This window comes from Neofelis nebulosa, chromosome 1 (genome assembly GCF_028018385.1).
Source record: "Neofelis nebulosa isolate mNeoNeb1 chromosome 1, mNeoNeb1.pri, whole genome shotgun sequence".
Lineage (NCBI taxonomy): Eukaryota > Metazoa > Chordata > Mammalia > Carnivora > Felidae > Neofelis > Neofelis nebulosa.
The window spans coordinates 147,924,787-147,951,360 of NC_080782.1; the positions used below are offsets into that span (position 1 = coordinate 147,924,787).

At 41.2% G+C, this 26,574-nt stretch overlaps 1 long non-coding RNA gene across 1 annotated transcript; it reads right to left on the reverse strand.

Moving 5' to 3' along the window:
- Positions 1 to 439: 439 nt before the first annotated feature.
- Positions 440 to 25,510, reverse strand: LOC131488585 (uncharacterized). Its single transcript, XR_009250258.1, has 3 exons — positions 25,437 to 25,510; positions 13,245 to 13,481; positions 440 to 607 (listed from the first exon to the last, which is right to left on the reverse strand). It is a non-coding gene; the product is annotated as an uncharacterized LOC131488585 (long non-coding RNA).
- Between the last annotated feature and the right edge of the window lie 1,064 nt (positions 25,511 to 26,574).

Here is a 26,574-nt window from a genome sequence, read left to right on the forward strand (position 1 = left end):
AATGGATAAAGAAATTGTGGTTTATATACACAATGGAATACTACGTGGCAATGAGAAAAAATGAAATATGGCCTTTTGTAGCAGCGTGGATGGAACTGGAGAGTGTGATGCTAAGTGAAATAAGCCATACAGAGAAAGACAGATACCATATGGTTTCACTCTTATGTGGATCCTGAGAAACGTAACAGAAACCCATGGGGTAGGGGAAGGGAAAAAAAAAAAAAAAAAAGAGGTTAGAGTGGGAGAGAGCCAAAGCATAAGAGACTGTTAAAAACTGAGAACAAACTGAGGGTTGATGGGGGGTGGGTGGGAGGGGAGGGTGGGCGATGGGTATTGAGGAGGGCACCTTTTGGGATGAGCACTGGGTGTTGTATGGAAACCAATTTGACAGTAAATTTCATATATTAAAAAATAAAAAAAATAAAAAATAAAAAAAAAGTAGTATTTCAAAGTGTGAAGATACAGGGGAGCAGTTCCACTTCCTCTCGGAGGCCACCCACCAAATCTTCAGGTACACAGAGGCCTGGCTGTGCACCTGCCTCCGGGAACTCTGTCGAGCCCTCTGGAGAAGCATCAGGATCTCACAGTAGCATCTCTCTAAAAAAACCTGCAAAATTAAGATGACAAATGGATAGCTAATGTCACAGTGGGTCAAGCCCCAGAAAATATAATTAAGAGAATTACTATGAGGAAAAATGTGGCAATTACAAGCCAACATCACCCTGTAAGGACACCATGTCGAAGGCTGCCGTGCCCATATTAACCATACACAACCTCAAGGAAGTAGGGGATCCATTCCCCTTGACATCTATGAGCAAAGAACATAGGCAGTTCTCCTCCTTTAGCAGCACAAGGAGTAAATATATCCTGCAGGCAGCCTATGCATAGAGAACATGTGCAATTAAAAGTAAAAACAGTCCGAGCTATGATACAGCAGCAAGGAAAGATGGGAAGACCGTGAGACTGGGAGTGAGAAGACCTGGCTTTGGACATGTTGTAGCTACTAGCTCCTTGTTTGACCTTGAGCACCAGACTTCCACTCACTGGTTCTTGGTTTTCCTGTGTGCATGGGGAGAGCCTTTAAAAGGACCCACTTAGGAATGCAAATTGGTGCAGCCACTCTGGAAAGCAGTGTGGAGTTTCCTCAGAAAATTAAAAATAGACCTACCCTATGACCCAGCAATAGCACTGCTAGGAATTTATCCAAGGGATACAGGAGTACTGATGCATAGGGGCACTTGTACCCCAATGTTTATAGCAGCACTCTCAACAATAGCCAAATTATGGAAAGAGCCTAAATGTCCACCAAGTGATGAATGGATAAAGAAATTATGGTTTATATACACAATGGAGTACTACATGGCAATGAGAAAGAATGAAATATGGCCCTTTGTAGCAACGTGGATGGAACTGGAGAGTGTGATGCTAAGTGAAATAAGCCATACAGAGAAAGACAGATACCATATGGTTTCACTCTTATGTGGATACTGAGAAACTTAACAGAAACCCATGGGGGAGGGGAAGGAAAAAAAAAAAAAGAGGTTAGAGTGGGAGAGAGCCAAAGCATAAGAGACTCTTAAAAACTGAGAACAAACTGAGGGTTGATGGGGGGTGGGAGGGAGGGGAGGGTGGGTGATGGGTATTGAGGAGGGCACATTTTGGGATGAGCACTGGGTGTTGTATGGAAACCAATTTGACAATAAATTTCATATATTAAAAAATAATAATAAAAAAAAAATAAAAGGACCCACTTAGGGCACCTGGGTGGTTCAGCCACTTAAGCATCCGACTCTTGGTTTCACCTCAGGTCATGATCTCACAGTTCGTGAGATCAAGCCCCATGTCGGGCTCTGTGCTGACAGTGTGGAGCCTACTTGGGATTCTCTGTCTCCCTCACTCTCTGCCTCTCCTCTGCTCATGCATACATGTTCTCTTAGTTAATTAATTAATTAATTAATGGACCCACTGTTTTAAAACTGTCCTCAAAACTCCAGCCCCAAATTCTTAGAGGCCTCCATACTTCCTTTCCTCTTCATCCCAAGCAGCTCCACCTTCACATGTGAAGACCTGGAACTCAAGATGGAACTCCATTTGAACAAAGGATGCATACATAACCACCGTGTTAACTAACGGTCTTTTTTCTTCAACAAGATTGACTTCATCTCATCCCCCTTGGCCTCATATAACCGGCTGACCCAGCGTCCTTCACCGGATGAGTGGAGTCAGATAAAGTTCAACTAGGCCAGCCCCCCAAAAGAAACCCTAGAGAGGATACCACCCCAGCCAGAAGGCTGGTCTTTGATTTCAATCCATCTGTGTGAGCACCTTCCTACAATAAGCTGCCTGGGGTGACAAAGATGTAAAGACTATCCAAACAAGCCTACCTTACTGAGAGGCCCTACTTGGGCTGTGTATCTTCCATTTGCCATTTTAAGTCCCCTCTTCAACCTTCTCTACCCAACTCTCTGCTCCAAGAGGTAGGCTCTCTACCTCTTGGAGCAGAGAGTTGGGTACCTGTAGCCCGGGTTCTTTGTTACTGGTTGGACTTAGCAAATAGAGGGTCCCAGCAGGAGGTGATATTCAGGGAGGAAAGTCACACTGGAATAGGTATCTTCCTTCTTCCTCCTTGTAGGGTAGAACTAAAAGTTACAACTCCTCACAATATGGCTTTTTCTTTTTTTGTTTTTTAATTTTTGTAAGGTTTGGTTTTGGTTTTGAGAGAGAAAGAGCGCACAAGCAGGGGAGGGGCAGAGAGAGAAGTAGACAGAGAATCCAAAGCAGGCTCCAGGCTCTGAGCTATAATCACAGAGCCCAATGCAGGGCTCAAACTCAAGAACCATGAGACAATGGCCTGAGCCGAAGCCGGACGCCCAACCAACTGAACCAGCCAGGCGCCCCACAAACAAGGCTTTTTCTAAATGACTCTCTTCTTCTGGTTCCAGGGGCATTTCTTTTACCTTTTTTACTTTTTAAGTTTTTGGGTTTTTTTGTTGTTTTTTTTTAGAGAGAGAGCATGACCGGGGGAAAGGGACAAAGGGAGCAAAAGAGAGAGGGGGAGCGAGGGGGGGACAGAGAGAGAGGGAGAAAGAGAGAATATTAAACAGACCCCAAGCTCAGCATGGAGCCTAACACAAGGATCGATCCTACAATCCTGGGATCATGACCTGAGCCAAAATCAAGAGTCAGATGCTTACGTGGATGGAACTGGAGAGTGTGATGCTAAGTGAAATAAGCCATACAGAGAAAGACAGATACCATATGGTTTCACTCTTATGTGGATCCTGAGAAACGTAACAGAAACCCATGGGGGAGGGGAAGGGAAAAAAAAAAAAAAGAGGTTAGAGTGGGAGAGAGCCAAAGCATAAGAGACTGTTAAAAACTGAGAACAAACTGAGGGTTGATGGGGGGTGGGAGGGAGGGCAGGGTGGGTGATGGGTATTGAGGAGGGCACCTTTTGGGATGAGCACTGGGTGTTGTATGGAAACCAATTTGACAGTAAATTTCATATATTAAAAAATAAATAAATAAATAAATAAATAAATTAAAAAAAAAAAAAAGAGTCAGATGCTTAACCAACTGAGTGACCCAGGTGCACCCCCTTCTTACTTTTTATATTTTTATTTTATTGTGGTACCAACATTTAACATGAGATCTAACCTTTTAACAATTTTTTTAATGTTTATTTATTTTTGAGAAACAGAGTGCAAGCAGCGGGAGGGGGCAGAGAGAGAGGGAGACACAGAATCGAAAGCAGGTTCCAGGCTCTGAGCTGTCAGCACAAAACCTGACATGGGGCTTGAACCCATGAACCACGAGATCACGACCTGAGCTGAAGTCAGATGCTTAATGGACTGAGCCACCCAGGCACCCCAACCCTCTTCACAAATTTTTAATAACAAAGTGTTCAGTACTGTGTTGTTAATGATGGCACACTATTGTATATTAGATTTCTAGAAATTCCTTCTCCTCCAGCTCCTGGTAATCACCATTATACTCTCTGGTTCTATGAGCTGGACTATTTTAGATATTTCATGTAAGTTGCAATCATGCAATATTTGTCCTTCTGTGACTGCCTTATTTCACTCAGTATAATGTGCTCATCCATACTGCTACATATTACAGAATTTCCTTCTTTTTTAAGGTTGAATAATATATAATAATTATAATCTGCATAATATAATATATATTTATCACATTTTTCTATTCATTCATCTGTTCCCGAACATTTAGGTTGTTTCCACCTCTTGGCTATTCAATGCAATGAACATGGGAGTGCTAATATCCCTTTAAGATTCTGATTTCAATACTTTTGCATAAATACCCCGGAGTACAAAACAGGTACTGTTGGATCATATGATAGCTCTATTTTTAACGCTTTGAGGAAACTCCAAACTGTTTTCCATAGCATCTACACTAATTTGCATTCCCACCAACAGTGTACAAGGAAGTATTCCAATTTCCCCACATCTTTACCAACACAGGTTGTCTTTTGTATTTTTGATAACAACCACACTGACAGGTGTGAGGCGATATCTCATTGTGGTTTTGATTTGCATTTCCTTAATTGTTAATGACAATGAGCATTTTTTCATATACCTTCTGGCCATTTGTGTGTCTTCTTTGGAGAAACATCTATTCAAGTCTCTAGCCCATTTTTAAGTCAGGTTATTAGGGGTGTTTTGCTATTGAGTTGTAAGTGTTCCTTACATATTTTGATATTAAGCCCTTATCAGGTGTGTAGGTTGCAAATATTTTCTCCCATTCAGTAGGTTGCCTTCATTTTTTGATGGTTTTCTTTGTTGTGTAGACGATTTTTAGTTGGATGTAGTCCCACTTGCTTATTTTTGCTTCTGTTGCCTTTGCTTCTGGTGTCAAATCCCAAAAAGTCAATGCCAAGACTGATGCCAAGGAACTCAGCCCTATGTTTCTTCCAGAAGTTTTATAGTCTCAGGTCTTCAATTTAAATCTTTAATCCATTTTGAGTTAGCAGTCCAGATTCAGTCTTTTGCAGGTGGCTGTCCAATTTTCTCAGCACCATTTATTAAAGAGACTGCTCTTTCCCCATAGTACATGCTGGAGGCTTTCATATACACCCTCTATAATTTGAGATAATTTCCTTCTATCCCCAGTGTTGTTGAGTTTGTTTGGGGTTTTTTTTTTTTTTTGAGTTTTTATCATAAAAAGGTGTTGAATTTTGTCACATACTTTTTCCGCATCTATTGAGATATGGATTTTTATCCTTCATTATTATTTTTTTTTAATAGGCTCCAGTCCCAGCATGGAACCCAACATGGGGCTCAAACTCATGACCCTGAGATCAAGACCTGAGCTGAGATCAAGAGTTGGATACTTAACCAACTGAGCCACTGGGGCACCCTATCCTTCATTCTACTAATGTAATATATTGTGTTTATTGATTTACCTAATTTGAACCATCCTTGAATCCCAGGAATAAATCCCACCTGGTCATGGGGTATGATCCTTTTAATGTACTATTGAATTTAGTTTGCTAGTATTCTGTGGATGATGACTAGTATTTTTGTTAGCTAGTATTTTGCATTTATATTCATTAGGAATATTGGCCTGCAATTTTCTCTTCCTGTAATGTCTTTGTCTGGCTTTGGTATCAGATAATGCTGGCCTTGTAAAATGAGTCTGGCGTGTTCCCTCCTTTTCAATTTTTTGGAAGAGTTTGAGAAGGACTGATGTTAATACTTCTAAAAATATTTGGAAGAATTCACAAGTGAAGCCATCTGGTCTTGGACTTTTCTGGGATGTTCTGGATCACTGAATCAATTTCCTTATTTATTATGAATCTGTTCAGACTTTATTTCTTCATGATTCAGTCTTAGAAGGTTGATGTTTCTAGCAATTTGCGCATTTCTTAGAGGATATCCAGTTTATTGGGGTATAATTGTTCCCTGTAGTCTCTTGGGATCCTTTTTAATTTCTGTGACATCAGTTGCAATATCTCCTCTTTCCTTTTTGAATTCATTTTAGCTCACTCTCTTTCTTAGCTAAAGGTTTGTTAATTTTGTTTATCTTTTCCCAAAAATAACCACCTCTTAGTTCTGTTGACTTTTTCTATTTGTCTTCCTATTCTCTCTTTCACTTATTTCTGCTTTAATCTTTATTATTTCCTTCTTCTAACTCCTGAGTTTAGTTTGCTCTCTTTTTGTAAGTTCCTTGAGACCTAAAGTCATTTACCTGAGATTTTTTTTATTGACATAGAGTTGACATATGACATTATATTAGTTTCAGGTGTGCAACATATTGATTCAACAACTCTATACAGTACTGGGGCTTATCACAGGTGTACTCACCATCAGTCACCATACTATTTTATTACTCTATTATTAACTGTGTTCCCTAGGCTGTACTTTTCATCCACGTGACTTATTTATTCTATGACTGGAAGTGTGTATTGCTTAATCCCCTCCCCCCATTTCACCCATCCCTCCACCCCCTTCCCTCTGGCAGCCACCAGTTTGTTCTCTGTATTTATGAGTCTATTTCTATCTACTTTGTTTGTTTTTATATTCCATTTATTTATTGACTCCTGCTTTGCCTTTTCTTTGTTACATCTTTTCTTCTGATTTTCCATGGGATGTTTTTTCAAAGGTCTTGAGTAGAATGTTTAATTTATTTCCATTCGTCCTTGTTTAGGAAGAGTGTAAAGCTACAAATTCTCTTCTGAACTCATAAGTGGCCTTTGCTAGGAGTTTCTATATGGAATGTGACAATGATAACTGTATTCTTTTTTGAAATTTTCAACTGTATGGGAGAGGTTTTTGTTTTGTGTTAACTCCTACTTTTACTGCAGTGTGATCTGAGAGTAAGATCCCACGATTTCTATGTTTCCATGTTTTAAAAAATTTATCAAGGTTTTCTTTGTGACCTAACAGAACCAGCAAGGGTAAGCCAGAAGGCCGGAGACCCAGAGAAGATCTGTAGTTTGAGTCTGAAGGCAGTCTGCTGGCAGAACCTCCCTCTTTAAGAGGAGGTCAGTCTTTTCTCTGTTAAGGCCTTCACAGGACTAGATTAGGTCCACCCCCATTAGGAGGGTAATCTGCTTTACTCAAAGCCCATGGATCTAAAACATTAATCTTATGTAAATATAGCTTCAAAGAAATATCTAGAAACATCTAGAATAATGTTGAACCAAATATCTGGGTACCGTGGTGTAGTCAAGTGGAGGTATAAAAACCATCATATCCATACTATCCATACATCATATCCATACTTCCGAACAATCTAAAAAACATATTCTTCCAGGCCTATGGTTTTCAAACTCTACCAAATGAAAGATTTACCTGGAAAATACATTAAATAGCACACTCCCAGGCCTAGAAGACGCATAAGCTCCTATTACTGGAAGCTACTATCAAGTTACTATGTTAGTAACAAGTTACTAACCAAGAGAAAACTGTATTTCCTCAATATTTTCATACACGAGAAGCTTGGTTAAAAAAAATATTGAGCTTAGGGGTGACTGGCTGGCACAGTCAGCAGAGCATGCGACTCTTGATCTTGGGGTCTTGAGTTCAAGACCCACGCTGGGAGTGGAGGCTACTTAATTTTAAAAACAAAAAACAAAACAAGTATCAAGGTTGGACCTTAAAAAGTAAACAAGTCATGAAGGACAATATGCAATCAGGCCGGAAATACAGATAAGTGCTTGTTAACACTATTTTATCTCAAGATACAAAGGACTTACTAGTAATTCATACGTATGTGAGGGTCTCCAGATTCTTCCTGTAGAAACTCCTGGAAAAAGTACATCTTTCCCACCCACTGGTCCCACCTTGAGGCTCAGTCCAAAACGAATGGCTGTGGACAACTGATGGCTGAGATGTGTCCCACAGATCTTCCCACAGGACCGAAGGATCCGATGATCTGCAAAGTGCAGAGGCTGACAGATCTCCAGGGTCAGCTCCAGAAATTGTCTGAAGACAGCACCTTAGCCCTGGCCATACCTCCTTCCAGGCATAGCATGAATCTAGTAATGGTCAACGCAGGAAACATACAGGTGATGCCCCTTTGCCATGTGGAATAACACCCTGTTAGTTTCAGAACTTCCCATGAGGTCAGTGGAGAATCTTCTTGATACTGCTTTGCAGCCCAACTTCCTCTGACCAGTCCTGCTTCCTCTCCTTTTCCTCCCTTCCCCAGGTGTTGAGTATTCCCTAAGGAATCTTCCACACACCTGTATCCATCTCAGAGTCTGCTGGGACATGGATGTGGGTGAGGAACCCAATTTCTTTCTTTCTTTCTCTCTTTCTTTTTTTGTATTCTCAAGTTAGTTAACATACAGTGTAGTCTTGGCTTCAGGAGTAGAATCCAATGATTCATCACTTACCTGCAACACTCAGTGCTCATCCCAACAAGTGCCCTCCTTAATACCCGTCACCAATCTCCCCCTCCCCCATCAACCCTTAATTGTTCTCTGTATTTAAGAGTCTCTTATGGTTTGCTTCCCTCATATTTTTCCTTCCATATTTTTTCTTCTATTCCCCTATGGCCATCTGTTAAGTTTCTCAAATTCTACACATGAGTGAAATCATGTATATCTGTCTTTCTCTGACTATTTCACTTAGCATCATACCCTCCCGTTCCATACATATTGTTGCAAATGGCAAGATTTCATTCTTTTTCATCGTTGAGTGGTATTCCATTGTGTATATGTACCATATCTTCTTTATCCATTCACCAGTTGATAGACATTTGGGCTCTTACCATAATTTGGCTATAGCACTGCTATAACCACTGGGGTGCATGTGCCCCCTTCAAATCAGGACTCCTGTATCCTTTGGATAAATTCTTAGTAGTGCAACTGCTGGGTTGTAGGTTAGTTCTATTTTTAATTTTTTGAACCTCCACGCTGTTTTCAGAGTGGCTCCACCAGAGCAACCCAATTTCTAATGGCAGGGAAAGGCTCTGGGGCTGTTGATCCTTTCTTCCCCAAACAGGATCCTCTTCCCATGCCTCTATAGTTAGTTAGCTCCTTCCACTGAATCAGAAGATTCCTTCCTGCAGTTGTGAATGAAGTAGTCTCAGTGGCCACACTGGAGGGAGGTGACAGAATACTACCTGGTTTGCATCGAGTACCAGAAGCTGCATTCCTGGGGAACAAAGTACTAGGAAGACCCATGGCTTCCCAATGCGCTAGCCCTGCTGGGCACCATTTGCCCCGAGGTGCATGCGCATGCAGCATGGTAAGATAATGCAGGTGTTAGACCTTGCTTTCAAAGATGCGTTTCTTGGCACATTGGGAAACCAACAACCTTAGAGGTCAGTGTTCTGCTCTAACAATGACAATGGAAGCCTGTAAGCTAGCTGTTGATATTATCTTATTACTTCACATTTCAATAGCCACAGAGAACAAAGGCGCTTGAAAACGTCTGAGAAAATGGAAATAATACTACTCTACTGCCAGTGACACCTGGACAGCCATTAAAAATTCAGTTGTCAAATAAACAAAGTTGCAAGGGCGTCCTCCTCTTTCAGAATAAGCCGGGCAGGAGGTACTATTTAAATCTCTTCGCTGGAAATCTGTCTTATCAGCTTTCAGTGACATTGGATGTATGCATTTATCTGGAAATCAGAAGTGATTTCTGTCAATCCCTTGTTGTAGTCACATTTCAATTAAAACCCTAAAGGAGCCCTCTTATCAGGCCCCAGCATTCGTCTGAGTCATCACCAAATACACTTTCCCTGGAAACAGGATTTGTATTTTCTCTTTCATTGACTACCAAAGTTATTCCAGCTTAAATCTGGTTTTGCTCACCAATTTACTTCTCAAAATAAGAGATAAGGTTTTTAGTTAGCAGGATACATTGCCTTCCTCTGCCAAAGTAAACCCAACTGCTCATGATTGTATTTTACATAAACTCCAGAAATATTGAGATTCACTTAATAGTGATTTGTTGAAATAAATTAGTTTTGTTTTAATTTTTTAAATGTTTATTTATTTTTGAGAGAGAGAGAGAGAGAGAGAGAGAGAGAGAGAAACAGAGTATGAGCAGGGGAGGAGCATAGACAGAGAGAAGGAGACATAGAATCCGAAGCAGGCTCCAGGCTCTGAGCTGTCAGCACAGAGCCTGATGCAGGGCTCGAACTCAGGAACCAGGAGATCATGACCTGAGCCGAAGTGGGACTCCTAACTGACTGAACCACCCAGGCACCCCAAAATAAATTAGTTTTTATTAACTTAGGGCATTTAAATGCTGGCCCTTAGCAAAGTCCATCAACCCAATAAATAAAAATGATCATTATTTTTATTTTTAATGTTTATTTATATTTGAGAGAGAGACAGAGTGCAAGCGGGGGAGGGGCAGAGAGAGAGGAAGACACAGAATCTGAAGCAGGCTCCAGGCTCTGAGCTGTCACCCTAGAGCCTGACTTAGGGCTCGAACCCACAAACCGTGAGATCATGACCTGAGTCTAAGTTGGATGCTTAACTGACTGAGCCACTCAGGCACCCCAAATAAAAATGATTATTAATGAGAGTACCTACTTGTTCTATCACACAGAAAATGTATCTAATATTTATAATGTCAATTACCAAATAATTACCAAATGTTCTTATATTTTCAAGGAAAGCTACTGTTAATGGCATATTGGGAGGGGGAGGTTTCCAAACCTCACAACTTCTAAAATCTTGGTTAAGTCTGTAAATATTCAATACTAAAGAAGATATTCTATACATCTATATTCATACTCATGTACATATTCACATGTAAATAAAGCCCTTTTACTTTTGAACATACCCACTCGATCCAGGGTATTTAAATCAGGAGGAGGGATGCCAAGAATGTTACTTCCCTGCAAGATTTTGATGAGTTAATCTTAGAATTCATAAAACTTAGAGCCTCAAGGCATGGAAAATCTTGGTAAGCTTACTGGCCAACTTTAGTTTAACGACAAGAACACAGAGACTCAGCAAGATCGTATTTGAGATATAGTCAGATGAGAGCGGCAGCTTCCAAGCCTAAAGGACCTACCTGGGTTCAGGTCCTTCATCTACCAGTCAGTTTGAGCAAGTTACAAAAACCCCTCAGGCTCAGCTTCCTCATCTATAAAACCGGACTAATAAAAGTTAACTTAAAAGTCATTTTAAGATGAGGAGAGGGCCACCTGGGCGGCTCAGTCGATTAAGTGTTGGACTCTTGATTTCAGCTCAGGTCATGATCTCACGCTTCATGGGGTCAAGCCCTGCATCCAGCTCTTCCCTAACACTGCAGGGCCTTCTTGGGATTCTCTCTCTCCCTCTCTCTCTGCCCCTCCCCTACTCCCGCTCTCTCTCTCTCTCTCTCAAAAATACACATCAAAAAAGAAAAAAAAAAAAGATGAGTAGGAACATTAGTGAACACAAGCTCTCAATTAATTATGATACCAATTATTATCACATGTGCCTGGTAACCTAGCAGGTGCTGCTACTTTAAGTAGCAAAGTGGCAAAATATAAGTGCAAAGGGAGGCTAAAAATAACTTAAAATTTTTTTTCATTAAGGTATCATTGACACACAATGACATTAGTTTCAGGTGTACAACACGTTGACTCAACTTCTCTGTACTTATGCGGTGCTCACCACAAGGGTAGCCGCCATTTGTCACCGTTCAACGCTATTACAATACCACGGACTGTATTCCATCATTAAGAAATTTTATCGGATCTGAAGTTGAGAAAATATTGGATAAACTGTGAAATGGGGTGGTGACCCTGAACGAGGAGAGTAACTTTGAGACCGGGAGGAGAAATGGCTTTTTCAGCTCCTACAAGAAGCTTAAGAGATAAAGCCTAAAGCCCATGTAGTCTCTGATTAAAACAAGAGTAGACTGACCTCCACCCTCTATGTCCACGGTACATCCCCTGGCCTCCAGGGGTGCTGTGTGAGCTCATTTTCCGTCCAGTTCCATGCATCATGTTTCTCAGAAACCGTGTGTATCACTAACCACAATTTTACCAGGATTAAACCTGCACCGGGCTAGACACAGGCCCTGATCCTGATCATTTTTCACATTGTTGATCCTGATTTCTGTCTGGTACTTTATCACTGACCCTAACGGAAACTCTATGGAGCCATTAAAATCATGGAGGAACTGAATGTACTTTTCCCTTATTTGCAAAAGTGCTAATAAATGAATCTATACATTGCAAAAGGTAAGAAGACTGAAACACTCCAAAAGAAAGGCTTTTTAAAGGTTATTTATTCTGGAGAGAGAGAATGCAAGCAGAGGGGCAGAGAGAAGGAGAGAGAGAGAATCCAAAGCACTGTCAGCACGGAGCCCAATGTGGGGCTCAAACCCACACACTGCAAGATCACAACCTGTGCCTAAAGTTGGATCCTTAACTGACTGAGTCACACAGGAACCCTATAAATGTTTTTTTTTTTATGAGGATTCTTTCTGTTATCTATAAAAGATGCTTTTTAAATGGAGAATACTGCAGTCAATTAAACATTTAGAACATACTATGGGCTCAATATTCTAGAAAATATAGATCACCAAAGGATAAGCAATTTCAGGATGTTTACAATCTAACTGGAGATAGGACTAAGACACAGAAAACCATTACTGAACTACTAAACTCATTAGGATATCCGGTGTGAGTTAAAGAGATAAGACAACAATGACACCACTTTCCATGGCTCTTTTACATATGTAATTTCAGTTGACGTACATAAAAACCCTGGGAGCAGTGCATTAATATTCCCACTTGACAGGTGATAAACTAACTCAAATCACTTCAGGCTGTGACTCCAGCCTCAGGACACCCAGTTGCGAAGGGACCATGTAATGTAAACACAGAACTTTCCTACCCAACATCCATCCCTGCCCCTTTTTCTCCTGAAAGCCAAGATTTTGTGTATAGAAGGGTCTTCTGGGAAGCTGGTCCCACCCCACATCCAGGGTACACCTGACAGCTTTGTGGTAATACATTCCTTCACCGGTAACTCATCCAATTCTGTCCAGTCCTGCTGTGATGCCTGCCTCCTGTGATTCGTAAGAGGGAATTAAAAGACACATAGTCTCCCTCTTCCCCTGGTCATTGCTGGATGTGAATACTGTGTCCAGGAACACCATGGCCATCAAGCTGCTGGGCTTAGGATGCCATTAACACAAGGGTGGAAGAACGGAGGGATGGCAGGACCTAAGTTCTCAATTGCATCTTTGAGGAGCCAACCGGCATCTCTGAAGCCCTACTCCCTTTGGGAAGTCCCGTTACATGAACTGAGGAATTACCTTATTGGTAGACGAGTTGAGAGAGCTTTCATGTGTTCCGATTTTTATTTCAACTAGCCACGAAAAGCATCCTAAACTTTTCCTGAAACACAGAACCAGGATTCCAGCACAGGCCAGCAGAGAGCCTTCCACCTGTGTTCCCACCGTTCAATGTTCTTCCTCCTCCTTGGAGTTAACACGACACTCACTGGTGGGTCAGGACTGAGAACGTGACTTTGAAGCTGACGATGGGTATGCCTGCAGGTGGAGGAATCAAAGGGCTGAGGGTGAGTTAGGATCATAAAGCCACAAGCACCATGCTCTGAGCGACCAACTGAGCATTTCCTTTGTCCTGAATTGAAGATTCTGAGTAACAGGCAATATTATGTGCTTTTGTTTATTGCCATCACCAGAAGATTTCAGTCTTTCTTACTCCTCCTTCTCTTTCATGAGCAGGCTGGACAGACTGTGTTCCTGTTCTGCCAAACTAAGGTCCCGGTTGGTGAGTTCATCAACCAGCCACTGATCCCACAGTATTGCTTAAAAGCCACATCTCATGTTGGGCACTATGAATGACTACTATTGAGAACACTATCTGTACCCTTGGGGAGACCATGCCATGGTCAAGACACAAAATGGCAACGATAATAAAAATAACCCTCATTTGGGGCACCTGGGTGGCTCAGTCAGTTAAGCATCAGACTTCAGCTCAGGTCATGATTTCATGGTCCGTGAGTTCACACCCCACATCGGCTCTGTGCTGACAGCTCAGAGCCTGGAGCCTGCTTCAGATTCTGTGTCTCCCCCTCTCTCTGCCCCTCGCCACTCATGCTCTGTCTCTGTCTCAAAAATAAATAAACATTAAAAATTTTGAAAAAAATAACCAAATAAAACTAATTTTTTTTTAATAACCACATTTATTGGTTCATATTAAGTGCCGGATATAGTTCCAGGTGTTTTACCTACATTTCTCCCTCATACACACGTGGTAAATGGTAAATATTAGAAATATATATATAAGCACTTAACACAGTGGCTCTTCATATTGATATTTAGACCAAAAAAATCAACATCTGTTCCCAAAAATACTTATTGCGTAAGGGCATGGAGATGGTGAGTGATTTACTACTTCTTTTTTTCCAAATTTTCTATGTTTTATTGTTGGGTTTTTTGTTGTTTTTTTAATTTTTTTATTTTTTTTTAATTTATTTTTGAGAAAGAGAGAGAGAGAGAGAGAGAGAGAGAGAGGCAGAGTACAAGCAGGGGAGGGACAGAGAGAGAGGGAGACACAGAATCCAAAGAAGGCTCCAGGCTCTGAGCTGTCAGTACAGAGCCTGATGCAGGGCTAGAACTCATGAGCCGTGAGATCATGACCTGAGCTGAATTCAGTCGGAGGTTTAAACAACTGAGTCACCCAGGTGTCCTTATTATTGTTTTTAAAACTAAAAATGCATGAATCTGATTCATTGTATGAGTAAATTTCTCTGAGTCATCTCATCTGAAAAATGAAGATGATTCTCAGCTACTAGGTATTTGTAAGGACAGTTTTACATGATAAACTACATGCAAATAGCTTATATAAGAATAATGAATTCTTAATCAACATAATTCCGTTTCCTCTCTGGCAGAAGACAACATTTCATTATTCTCCCTTGCAAAAATGCCAGTACTAAATTTGGATAATCCAATATCATTGATTCCTAATGGAAAGCATTAGCATAGATGAAAGGAAAAACCAACTTTTTTTTTTTAATCCATTGCAATTGTTTAAAGCCATGAAGCACAGCAGAGGGAAATAATCTATGACAAGAAGAGGTTTCTTGATTGTCAGTGGTAGTTCCATTTTTTAAATTTCCTCTCAAGTCAGGTGATTTCTCTTACCAAAGCATAGCTGCTAGAACATCAACACCATCAATATACCAACAGTACACACGTATGCCGAAAAATCAGAGGATCATCTCAACAGGTACAGAAAAAGCATCTGACAAAATTCAATAGTCACTAGCGGTAAACAGCTCTCAGTAAACCAGGAATAGAAGGGAACTACCCTAATCTGATAAAGACTACTTTAAAAAAAAAGTATAACTAATATTGTACTTAATGGTGAAAAAATGCTCTCCCCTTAAGAGCAGGAAGAAGCCAATGCCTACTCTCACCACTTTGTTTTTTTGTTTTTTTGTTTTTTGGGTTTTTTTTGAGAGAGACAGCATGAGTGCGGGGAAGGGCAGAGGGAGGAGAGAGAGAATCTTAAGCCAGCTCTATGCTTGGTGCTAAGCCCAATGTGGGCTCGATCTCACAAACCATGAGATCATGACCTTAAGCAAAATAGTCAGGCATTCAGCCAACTAAGCCACCCAGACGCCCTTCACCACTTCTACTTAACATTCTATTAGAATTTCTAGTCACCTTAATAAAGCAAGCAAAAAAAAAAAAAAAAAAGACATAGAGATTGGAAAGAAAGAAGTAAAACTGTCTTTATTCCCAGACAGCAGGATATCTGCATAGAAAATCCTAACACGTCAGGGTGCCTGGGTGGCTCAGTCAGTTAAGCATCTGACTTTGACTCAGGTCATGATCTCACAGTTTGTGGGTTTGAGTCCCACATCAGACTCCGCACTGACAGCTCAAAGCCTGGAGCCTGCTTCAGATTCTGTGTCTTCCTCTCTCTCTCTGCCCCTCCCCGGCTTGCACTCTCTCTGTCCCTCAATAATAAACATTAAAAAAAATTTTTTTTTAAATAAAAATAAAAAACAGAAGAGGGGAAAGTGGGTGATGGGCATTGAGGAGGGCACCTGTTGGAATGAGCACTGGGTGTTGTATGGAAACCAACTGGACAATAAATTATATTTAATATAAAAAAATTTAAAAAATAAATAAAATCAATTTTCATTAAAAAAATAAAAAATAAACAAAAATCCTAACATGTCTACAAAAACTTTTTAGGTCTATTATACAAGTTTGCAAGGTCGCTGGATACTAGGTGAATACATGAAAATCAATTATACATAGATTAGCAAAATTTGAATTAAAACAGATTTTAAAAAACCATTAACAATATAACTGACATCAAAAAACAAGAAATATTTGGGACCAATGTAACCAACTCTGTGTAAGAGCTGGACCCTGAAAATCAAAGATCTTGGTAAGAAATTCTAAAAGACATAAATAGGGGCTCCTGGGTGGCTCAGTAGGTTAAGTACTTGACTTCATCTCAGGTCATGATCTTACAGTTCATGAGATCGAGGGCTGCTTCTGGCTCTGTGCTGATGGTGTGGAGCCTGCTTGGGATATTCTGCACCCCCCGCCCTCCATGTGCCTTCTTGCATGCGTGCACTCTCTCTCTAAAAAAATAAATAAATAAACATTAAAAAAAAAAAAGATTCTCTCTCTCCCTCTGCCCCTCCTCTTCAAGTGAGCACATGTGTTCTCTCTCTTAAAAAAATTTTTTTAATTAAGTTAAATTAAATTAAAAGACCTAAATAAATGGAGAGTTATGTCCATAAATGGAAAGATTCAATGTCGTCAATTCTCCACAAGGTCATCTGAAGATTCAGCACCCCAATGTGCCAGGAGGCTTCTTTTAGAGATATCGACAAGTTGATTCTAAAATGTATATGAAAATCTAAGGAACTTAGAATAGCCAGACTAATTTTTTTCAACATAAAGTTGGAGGACTTACACTAATTGAGTTATGAAAAAGCTACCTTGGTCAAGACAGTTTGGCATCAGGGGAAGATCCAACACAGAGATCAGCAGAACAGAGCTCAGAAATAGACCAGCATATATACGGGCAACCTATTTCGACCAAGATGCAAAGGTAATTCCGCAAAGTATGCTGTAACAACTGGATGTGCCAAAAAAATTAAATTAAAATAAAGAGCGTTGACTCTTAACTCACACTCGTTCGGTTTCCAAAATAAATCAGTTGCGACTTTAGGAACCACCTCCAGTAACTTAAGCCCGACTCTCACATAGCTTAAACAGAAAGAACTTTCTTTCTCTTCTTAAGTTTTTAAAGTATGCCTTACTCACTTGACATTTAATGCCGTCACCTACGTTCTCTCCTGTTGTTGTTAGTGTTGACATTGTTGTTTTCAAAAATGCAAATTACAAAAAAGCCCAGGCAATAGGCTTGAGTGACCAGTTATTTTCACAAATTGCTATCATGCTGAAAGGTATGTCTTCTTAGGCTTAGTTTTTCGCTCATGTAGGGAGAGGCTGACAGAGATACCCAGATGCCCTCTCTTAAACTATCTCACAGGCTCACCCACATGGTCATCAGGAGAGCACAGCTAAAGTTGCTGTGCTTCCTTTGGTGTGACCCTCAGAGTGGTGGCTTTCTCTACAATCAGAACCAAGCTGTGGTGCTTTCATGTATTTATTTTTAAAGACTTTATTTTTAAGGAATCTCTACACCCAATGTGGGACTCGAACCCACAACCCTGAGATGAAGAGCTGCATGCTCCCCCCGCCTGAGTCAGCCAGGTACCACCTGAGCTGTGGTGCTTTTAAAACTGCCTGTCTGAACTACCCTATGACCCAGCAATTGCACTACTAGATATTTACCCAAGGGATACAGGTGTGCTGTTTCAAAGGGACACATGCACCCCAGTGTTTCTAGCAACACTATCGACAATAGCCAAAGTATGGAAAGAGCCCAAACGTCCATCGATGGATGAATGGATAAAGAAGAAATCTTGCCATTTACAACTACGTGGTTGGAACTGGAGGGTATTATGCTAAGTGAAATTAGTCAGAGAAAGACAAATATCATATGACTTCACTTACATGTGGAATTTAAGACACAAAGCAGATGAACATATGGGAAGGGAAGCAAAAATAATATAGAAACAGAGAGAGGGACAAAATATAAGAGACTCTTAGTTACAGAGAACAAACTGGAGGGGTTGTGGGAGGGGGGGATGGGCTAAATGGGTGGGGGCATTAAGGAAGACACTTGTTGGGATGAGCACTGGGTGTTATACGTAGGGGATGAATCACTGGAATCTACTCCTGAAATCATTATTGCAGTATATGCTAACCAACTTGGGTGTAAATGAAAAAATAAAAATAAATAATAATATAAATAAATAAATAGATAAAAAGTAAAACTGCTGTCTGAGTCCCACCCAGAGTTACTGAATCAGAGTCTCTGGGGATGGCTTTAGGCATTCGCATGTACAAGTTTGTCAGAGAGTTGTTTTTACTCAGTAACGTTTGAAAATCACAAGAACGTTGGATATATTTAACCATGATTACATGAAAGGATCTTATTTTTAAATATCTTTATGTTATAAAGATTTGTTTATAAACAAAAACAAATATGTTTATAAAGATATGTTTATAAACATAAACATGTATTGACAGAAAACAGACCACAGAGTAAGTACTCTGTTGGTGGGACTCATCTGGGGGCCTGGTAACATTCTCGCATGCCAGGCTCTCCAGCTTGGACTTTATTTTGTGGGCCAGTTGTTCTCAAACTTCAGCATGACTCAGAACCACCTGGAGGGCTTGTTCAACTAGATTGTTGAATCCCACTCCCGCAGTTTCTTATTTAAGGGGTTAAGTTTCTGATTCTGGGTTTAAGTCCAGTCATTTGTAATTCTAACAGGTTGTGGGCAATGCTGAAGCTGTGGGACTGGGGACCACACTTTGAGAACCACCAAGAAGCTTTAAGATACTAAGAGTGGGGTGCCTGGGTGGCTCTGTCAGTCAAGCGACTGACTCTCGATTTCAGTTCAGGTCATGATCTCACTATGAGATCGAGCCCCGAGTCGGGCTCTGCGCTGACAGCTCGGAGCCCGGTTAGAATCCTCTCTCTCCCACTTTCTCTCTGAAAATAAAATAAACATTAAAAAAAAAAAAACTAAGATGTCAAGAGTGAGTGTGACATAATCAAATTTACATAATCAAATTTACATTAAAAAAAAAAAAACTCTTTGGTGCAATGATTTTCAACTTTGGCTGCACATTATATAATCACTTAGGCCAGGAGATCCAAGAGCTCTTAAACAGAAGCCCAGGGCACCTGGGTGGCTCAGTCTGTTGAGCATCTGACTTTGGCTCAGGTCATGATCTCACATGAGATCACATGATCTGCTGTCAGCACAGAACCCACTTCAGATCCTCTGTCCCCCTCTCTCTCTGCACCTCCCCCACTCATGTTCTCTCTCTCTCTCTCTGTCTCAAAAGTACATAAACATTTAAAAAAAAAAAAAAAACAGAAGCTCTTGGCAGTGGGGGAACAAGTCTCAAGCATCAGTATCTTTTAAAGCTTGCAGGTGATTTCAATAAGCATCCACATAATAACAACCATGCTTGCTCTGTGACAAAGGTGTTGGAGGCAAGCAAGACTGGCCCATGAGAAGCCACCTGAGACACTGCTTTATAAACCTAGTTGTCCAGAACGTAGGGATAGACACATGGGCAGGACTCCAGGCCCATTTCCATAGTTACAATAAAGCAGTTCTGCTTTCCTCTTTTCAAATGTTCACTCAAAAAGGGCCTGTGGCTCTAACCCAAAATGAACAGATTTGGGCAATCACAGAGTCAGGAGTGTGTCAAAATAAGCTTGGCTCCCAGATTGTCTGGAGACATTAAGAGTCACTCAGGGTTGCTGGGATTTTATGTCTCCTGAAATGTCGACCAGCAAAGGGTAATTGCCAAGGGAGAAACTTCGTGTGCAATGAGGAGCTCAGGCAGGCTACTGCCAAGGTCTGGCTCAGGCACTGTACTTTGTTATCATTCCCTGGGCAGGATCATCAGCACTAATGGAACTGAGGGTCGGGCAAACTGTTGGAAAGGAGGGTTTGGAGATTTCATGTCTGTTACTGTGGTCATTTATCCAGGGGCCAGCTTTAATATTATGGAGGCATTTTTTAGGTAAATTCCACAGAAGCGGAAATTCCTCTGGTGCCAGGAATATGACCATTTTTCCTTTTCATAAGACAAGTGAAGGTGAATTCTGTAAGTGTTATTCATCGTTCCCAAGGAAAGTGTGCCAAAAGTCACAAAACTTTCTATGAATGATAATTACATATTTACCTTGAGGAAAACATATAACAAATAAGGATATTAAGGATATTGGTGGCTTGCCCTACAGCAGTGGCCTGCAAACTTGAAAACACGTACATTTTGAGGGCTATTAAGTTTTTCCAAGGGAAAAACGAGCGACCAGCATGGTGGGTTTTTAGGGAAATCCATCCAGACTCAATTCTTACCTCTTGTTTCATAAATGGATCAGCTGACTGCAGTATACACAAATACTGAATCCTCATGTTGTACACCGGCAACTAATAAAATGTTCTAAGGCACCTGGGTAGCTCAGTCGGTTAAGCATCCAACTCTTGGTTTTGGTTGAGATCACGATCTCACAGTTTGTGAGTTCAAGCCCTGAGGTGGGCTCTATGCTGACAGTGCAGAACCTGTTTGGGATTCTCTCTCTCTCTCCCTCTCTCTGTTCCTCCCCCCTCCAAATAAACTTAAAAAAATTTTTTTAATAAAATAAAATGTTCTATATTAATTATATCTCAATTTTTAAAAAATGGAGCAGCTAAGAATGTGTCTCGATTGGAGACATCATGCTGATTCTCTCCTTTCAACCCTCTTCCTCCTTCCCAGTCACTCTTTACCCTTTACAATTGGAAAGAGTATCTCTCACCCCCAATTCTACTAGGGTGCATCACTTCAGGGTTTAAAAAACTCTAGGAGGGGCATCTGATAGGCTCAGTTAGTTAAGCATCCAACTCTTGATTTCAGCCCAGGTCATGATCTCACCATTATGGGATCAAGTCCCGCATCAGGCTCTGTGCTGGGCATAGACCCTGCTTAAGATTCTCTCTCTCCCTCTCCTTCTGCCCCTACCCCCCCCCCCAATTAATAATAAATAAAATTAAAAGGTCCAGGATGCCCAGGACATGACCTCTTCTTTTTTGTTGTTGTTTATTTATTTTTGAGAGAAAGACAGAACATGAATGGGGGAGGGGCAGAGAGAGAGGAAGACCACAGAATCTGAAGCAGGCTCCAGGCTCTGAGCTGTCAGCACAGAGCCCGAGGCGGGCTCGAACTCACGAACCGTGAGATCATGACCTGACCTTGTCAGATGCTCCACTGACTGAGCCAACCAGGAGCCCCGGACATGACCTCTTCCATCCCCCACAATTCTGTCCTCCCTGAGAGGGAATCCCTAGAGATCAAGGCCAGGAGGACACTGTACAGAAGACTGCAGATCCCAGAGCCTTACTGCCTCTGGGCACTTTTAAAAGTATTAAACCGACAAAAGTGTTCTTAAATCAATAATATTTCTGTTTTCCAACCCTTTCTGGGGATACATTCAACAAGGTCCCAAAAAGTAAAGAATCATGGGTACAACTAACAATCATTGGTAAGTCTTGATAAAGTTTTTTTTGATATGCATTCCTGAAATTGGGAGGGAGGATAGCTCTAGTGAGCAGGTAATAAATCCACCTGGAAGGAAATCAGATAGTTTTCCATTCCTCAATTTCAACAAAATTGAAGTGGCACCTAATCAAGTTATCAGCTGGTACATTAAAACTTTATATATTATATACTTATAACTTATACATTAAGATTAATTTTTGATGACCTATAACTATGTGATTTGAATGCACAATTTGGAAGGAATTCAAAAATTCATTGCTATACACATAACACAGCTCCTTCTATATACTTATGGGATTTGGGTATGGGAACAGAGCTTTGGTGCTCGTATCTAGAAAAGAAAAATATAAATAAAAGTGATGTTCAGTCCTATTTTTATTCCAACAATAAGTAATATTTATCGATATTCATACACGAACTGGACAACAAGTCTTATTGGTTTTATTAAGAGAAATGTGTCTTCAAAAATATTATCTTTTGTGTTTACAAGTCACACATCAATATTTTTATTTATTTTACTTTGATTAATTGTGCAGAAATAATCAAATTTGTGGTTAAATCAATCTGAAAGAAACTTTTTTTTCCCCAGAAATCATTCACAAAGAATATCATAGTAAAGTCAAATTTAGGAAGAACAATTTACTTTCAATTTATATAAATATTTTCTTGCACAGACATGTGGTAGAATGATCAGTAAAAGAATTCCAAGCCTAAAATATACTACACTGGGAGAAAATTCCCTGCAGGAAGTATAATGAAAATACAAGTCCAGAATAGATGGAGCAACAGATGTGAAATTCCTGTTAAGGAAACTTCTTGCCCACGCCTGGGTGCCTCAGTCGGTTAAGTGTCCGACTTCGGCTCAGGTCATGATCTCACGGTCCGTGAGTTCGAGCCCCATGTGGGGCTCTGTGCTGACAGCTCAGAGCCTGGAGCCTGCTTCATATTCTGTGGTCTCCCTCTCTCTCTGCCCCTCCCCTGTTCATACTCTGTCTTTCTCTCTCTCAAAAATAAATAAACATTAAAAAAAACTTTTTAAGCCCAAGAAAAAAGATGCCAGGCTCCCGCGTGCATGATACATTCCCTTACTTTATATGAGGGAGAAAATCACTTTTAAAACACTCCCGAAAAACCCTCTTTCTAACGAACAAGTACTTGTACCCCTGTTGAGTCAAAGCTTGGTCTGGCAAAATTTCCCTCTCCCTTTTGCTGGAGACGGGGGACGTATGGGGCTTCCTTTCCTAACCTTGCTGCTGTTCAAAGCAGAGAAAAAATTCCCCTGTGGTTTTACTGCGGCACATGGCAAGTGACTCCTCCCCTCCAGCAAAAGGCCGCAGAAAATGATACAGGATTCACTTGTAATTAAATCTGTAGATAACAGGTCAGGAAAAATAAATCCAAACCTTCATCAGAAGATTGAATTGATGGAATGGAAAAACATACCACCAAGCTACTAATATATCATTTTCTCAAAAACAATTATGAGGCAGCATATTGGTCCTGGCTATAAACAGAGAACCAAATATAAATAGATAATTGACTTTTCTAGGATCTGGTTTATAAAAGGGGGGGGGGCCTTAAAATACACATTCTACAACATCTGCATCCAGACACAAAGTAGATTTCATCCAGATGAAAGAAGGGAAAAGCTGACCAACCAACAGGATAAGAGAGAGAGAACTGGAGATTAAAATAAGAGAGGAAAGCCAGAAGGGATAATATGAAGAAGACAGAGCAAAGCACCAGCCAAGCTTGACAACAGGTGGTCATTTGTGTCCCGGTGAAAGAAAAGCAGAAGAGGTTTAAGGAAGGTTTCTGCACTACTTTGAATTTCCAAATGGATTGTGATCTCCAAGTTAAGGGAGTCATGCTTGAGTGGAAACCCAGAGGAGCCAGCGGACCAGCTACCTCCTCCTGCCCACCAGAACCAGGGCATAGCAAAGAGGGAACCATGAGGAGAAGGAGGAGCACCAGTGGCCCAGCATGGCCGCTTTGTCTCTGTTTCCTATTCCAAGTGTTACCATGTAAATAGGGAACCGAAGACTGAGCAGATCAGCTGACCCTGAACTTCTCTTTGCCTCCAGAAGAGAATCTCATCATTGAGTCTTACTGGGGGACTATGCCCAGGGGATGGATGCCCATGCATCTTGGGATTTTTAAAAATTTCTCTTAATATTTATTTATTTTTGACAGACAGAGACAGACAGAGCGTGAGTGGGGGAGGGACAGAGAGAGGGGGAGGGAGACACAGAATCCAAAGCAGGCTCCAGGCTCTGAGCTATCAGCACAGAGCCCAACGCAGGGCTTGAACTCACAAACCATGAGATCATGACCTGAGCCAAAGTCAGACACTTAACTGACTGAACCACCCAGGCGCCCCAACCTCGGAATTTAAAGTATTGTCAGGGCACCTGGGTGGCTCACTTGGTTCACTCTTGATCTCAGCTCAGGTCATGGTATCGTGGTTTATGAGTTCAAGCCCCACATCGGGCTCTGGGCTGACAGCACAGAGTCTGCTTGGGATTCTTTCTCCCTCTCTCTCTGCCCTCCTCCCCCCTCTAAAATAAATAAATAAATATTTTAAAAAATTACAAAATAAAGTATTGTCAATAAACAGTACTATGTCATGAGTCTGATGATGTCCTGTGTCCGAATACTTCTGCAATCATATGGGAGGCTGCTTTAAAAACTGTGGGGAGGGGCGCCTGGGTGGTTCAGTTGGTTGAGTGTCTGACTTCAGCTCAGGTCATGATCTCATGGTTTGTGAGTTTGAGCCTCACGTCGGGCTCTGCACTGACAGTGCAGGGCCTGTTTGGGATTCTCTCTCTCTCTCTCTCTCTCTCTCTCTCTCTCTCTCCCTCTCCCTCTCCCTCTCCTTCTCTCTGCCCCTCCCCCACTTATACTCTCTTTCTCAAAAATGAATAAACATTAAAAAAAAAAAACCTGTAGGGATTATCTTATCAGTATCCTAAAATTTAGGATCACTGTGGGAGTTTCCCGGGATTTCGTGACCTCTGCAGTCACGGCAGCTCTTGGGCAAAGCTTTAGTTATTATTTCATGCTAGGGACTCAGGTCTGCGTTTATGATGAGGGAGAGTTTCCCTGTTAACAGAATTGAATACATCTCACGAACACCACGCTTCCACCCATTGATTTCAGGGAATATCTTGGACAGGACTGGTAATTACTTCCCAGGTCCCTGACTATAGCTTTTCATTTTCCCTACAATCGATGCCCGTAACTTCAGCCTCTTCCATCATCAAACATTAAAATCCATTGACTTAATTAAGTCACTCCAGCATTTACAAAATGAGGTGTCTGCTTAGCTAATAAGACATAAGCAGCTGTTTTGAAATCCAGTAACTTCGAAATTACAAAACAAGACGTACTTAAAAGGCACCCTCTGTTCTCCCTGTATTTTCTGTCTCCACAGTTATTCTGATCTGAGCTGTTTCCTGAGACTGACTTTGGACCTTCCCCAGTTCTTCATGCTCCTCGCCTCAGGGTCCCTTGAGACCCCATGGCTTTGCAATGGGACTGTTGTATATTTACATATCCTTTGGATGATATCACCTCCCTGGTGGAGATCATGACCCACAGCAGCTGGCATCTCCAAGCATGTCTAGGCTCTGCTCCTTGGGCAGCTGTCTGCATGCCCACATCTAAGGGGAATAGCAGAGTAGCTCTGCCCTGCTCAGGGTCACTCTCCACCCCATTTCCTTCACTGGGAACGTGGAAGTGAGACTTAGGGGCACAAGCCTGTGAGCTCTGACTTTAGAGCTCCCTAAATATGCAAAAAGTTTGACCTACCTACTTGATCGTGTCCTCCTCCTTCAATCCTTCAGTGCACTATCTCCTAGGTGCAGAGCCTGTGAACTTGTGCGTGGCCCCATCTGGCTGGTAGCCAGCACTTGGAAAGGCAAACTTCCGCTCTCTGTGATGTCACCATCATACTCAAGAAACAAGGTATGTATCTAATAAAGTGGGAGTAGAGTGTTTTGATGACTAATATGCCTTTCTGAAAGATTTTCTTTCCATTAACAGTTGAAACAAACCAAACAAAACCAAATGGGAGTAGTTATTCCTGATTCATTTTGACAAGTAAAGAATTTATCCTTGAAAACTCACTGGATACTTAAAAAAATTTTTTTAATGTTTTACTTATTTTTGAGAGAGAGAGACAGAGTATGAGTGGGGGAGGGTCAGAGAGAAAGGGATACACAGAATCTGAGGCAGGCTCCTCAGAGCCCTGAGACATGGGGCTTGAACTCATGAACCATGAGATCATGACCTGAGCCAAAGTTGGACGCTTACCCGACTGAGCCCCCCAGGTTCCCCAAGAGATTTTCAATCCCATTTGAACTCATCACATATTTCATTAGGAAATGAGGAACAAAACTTCTGCAGCAAAGCCAACAACTAGACTGTTAGACCCCAGGACCCTTAGCATTTATAGTTTAAGCTGAGGGGGGAACAGGTGGCAAAAACTTTCCAGACAAAACAGTGCATTTCTTTCATGAATATGGCTTCCATGTTCGGCATGGAAGGAAATAATTAACAGTTGCTTAGCAACCATAAAAGATAGACAGCTTGGTGATTATTTGTTGAGAACTTCCCTTTGCCCGAAAAGCATTTTTCTTTTTAAAAACTGAATATAAAACAGAAAAAAGAATTGAGGGAAGTCCTAGGATTCCTCAAAAGCTTAAATATCTGTTGTTTCATGTAAGCTGACAACAGCATCGTTGGGCTACCTCTGCAGGTAGTGCACTGGCAAGCGAGGAATCAGGGCTCGGAAAGGTGAAAGTGACAACATCAGAGCACACAGAGAGAAATGTACCGTCTTCCATTTCCTCTTTACATCCTAATCCTTGAAACATAAAATGCAGACCAAACAGGAGCCCACATTCCCCAAAGCCAGGTACGTCACTTTCCACTACCCGACAAGGGT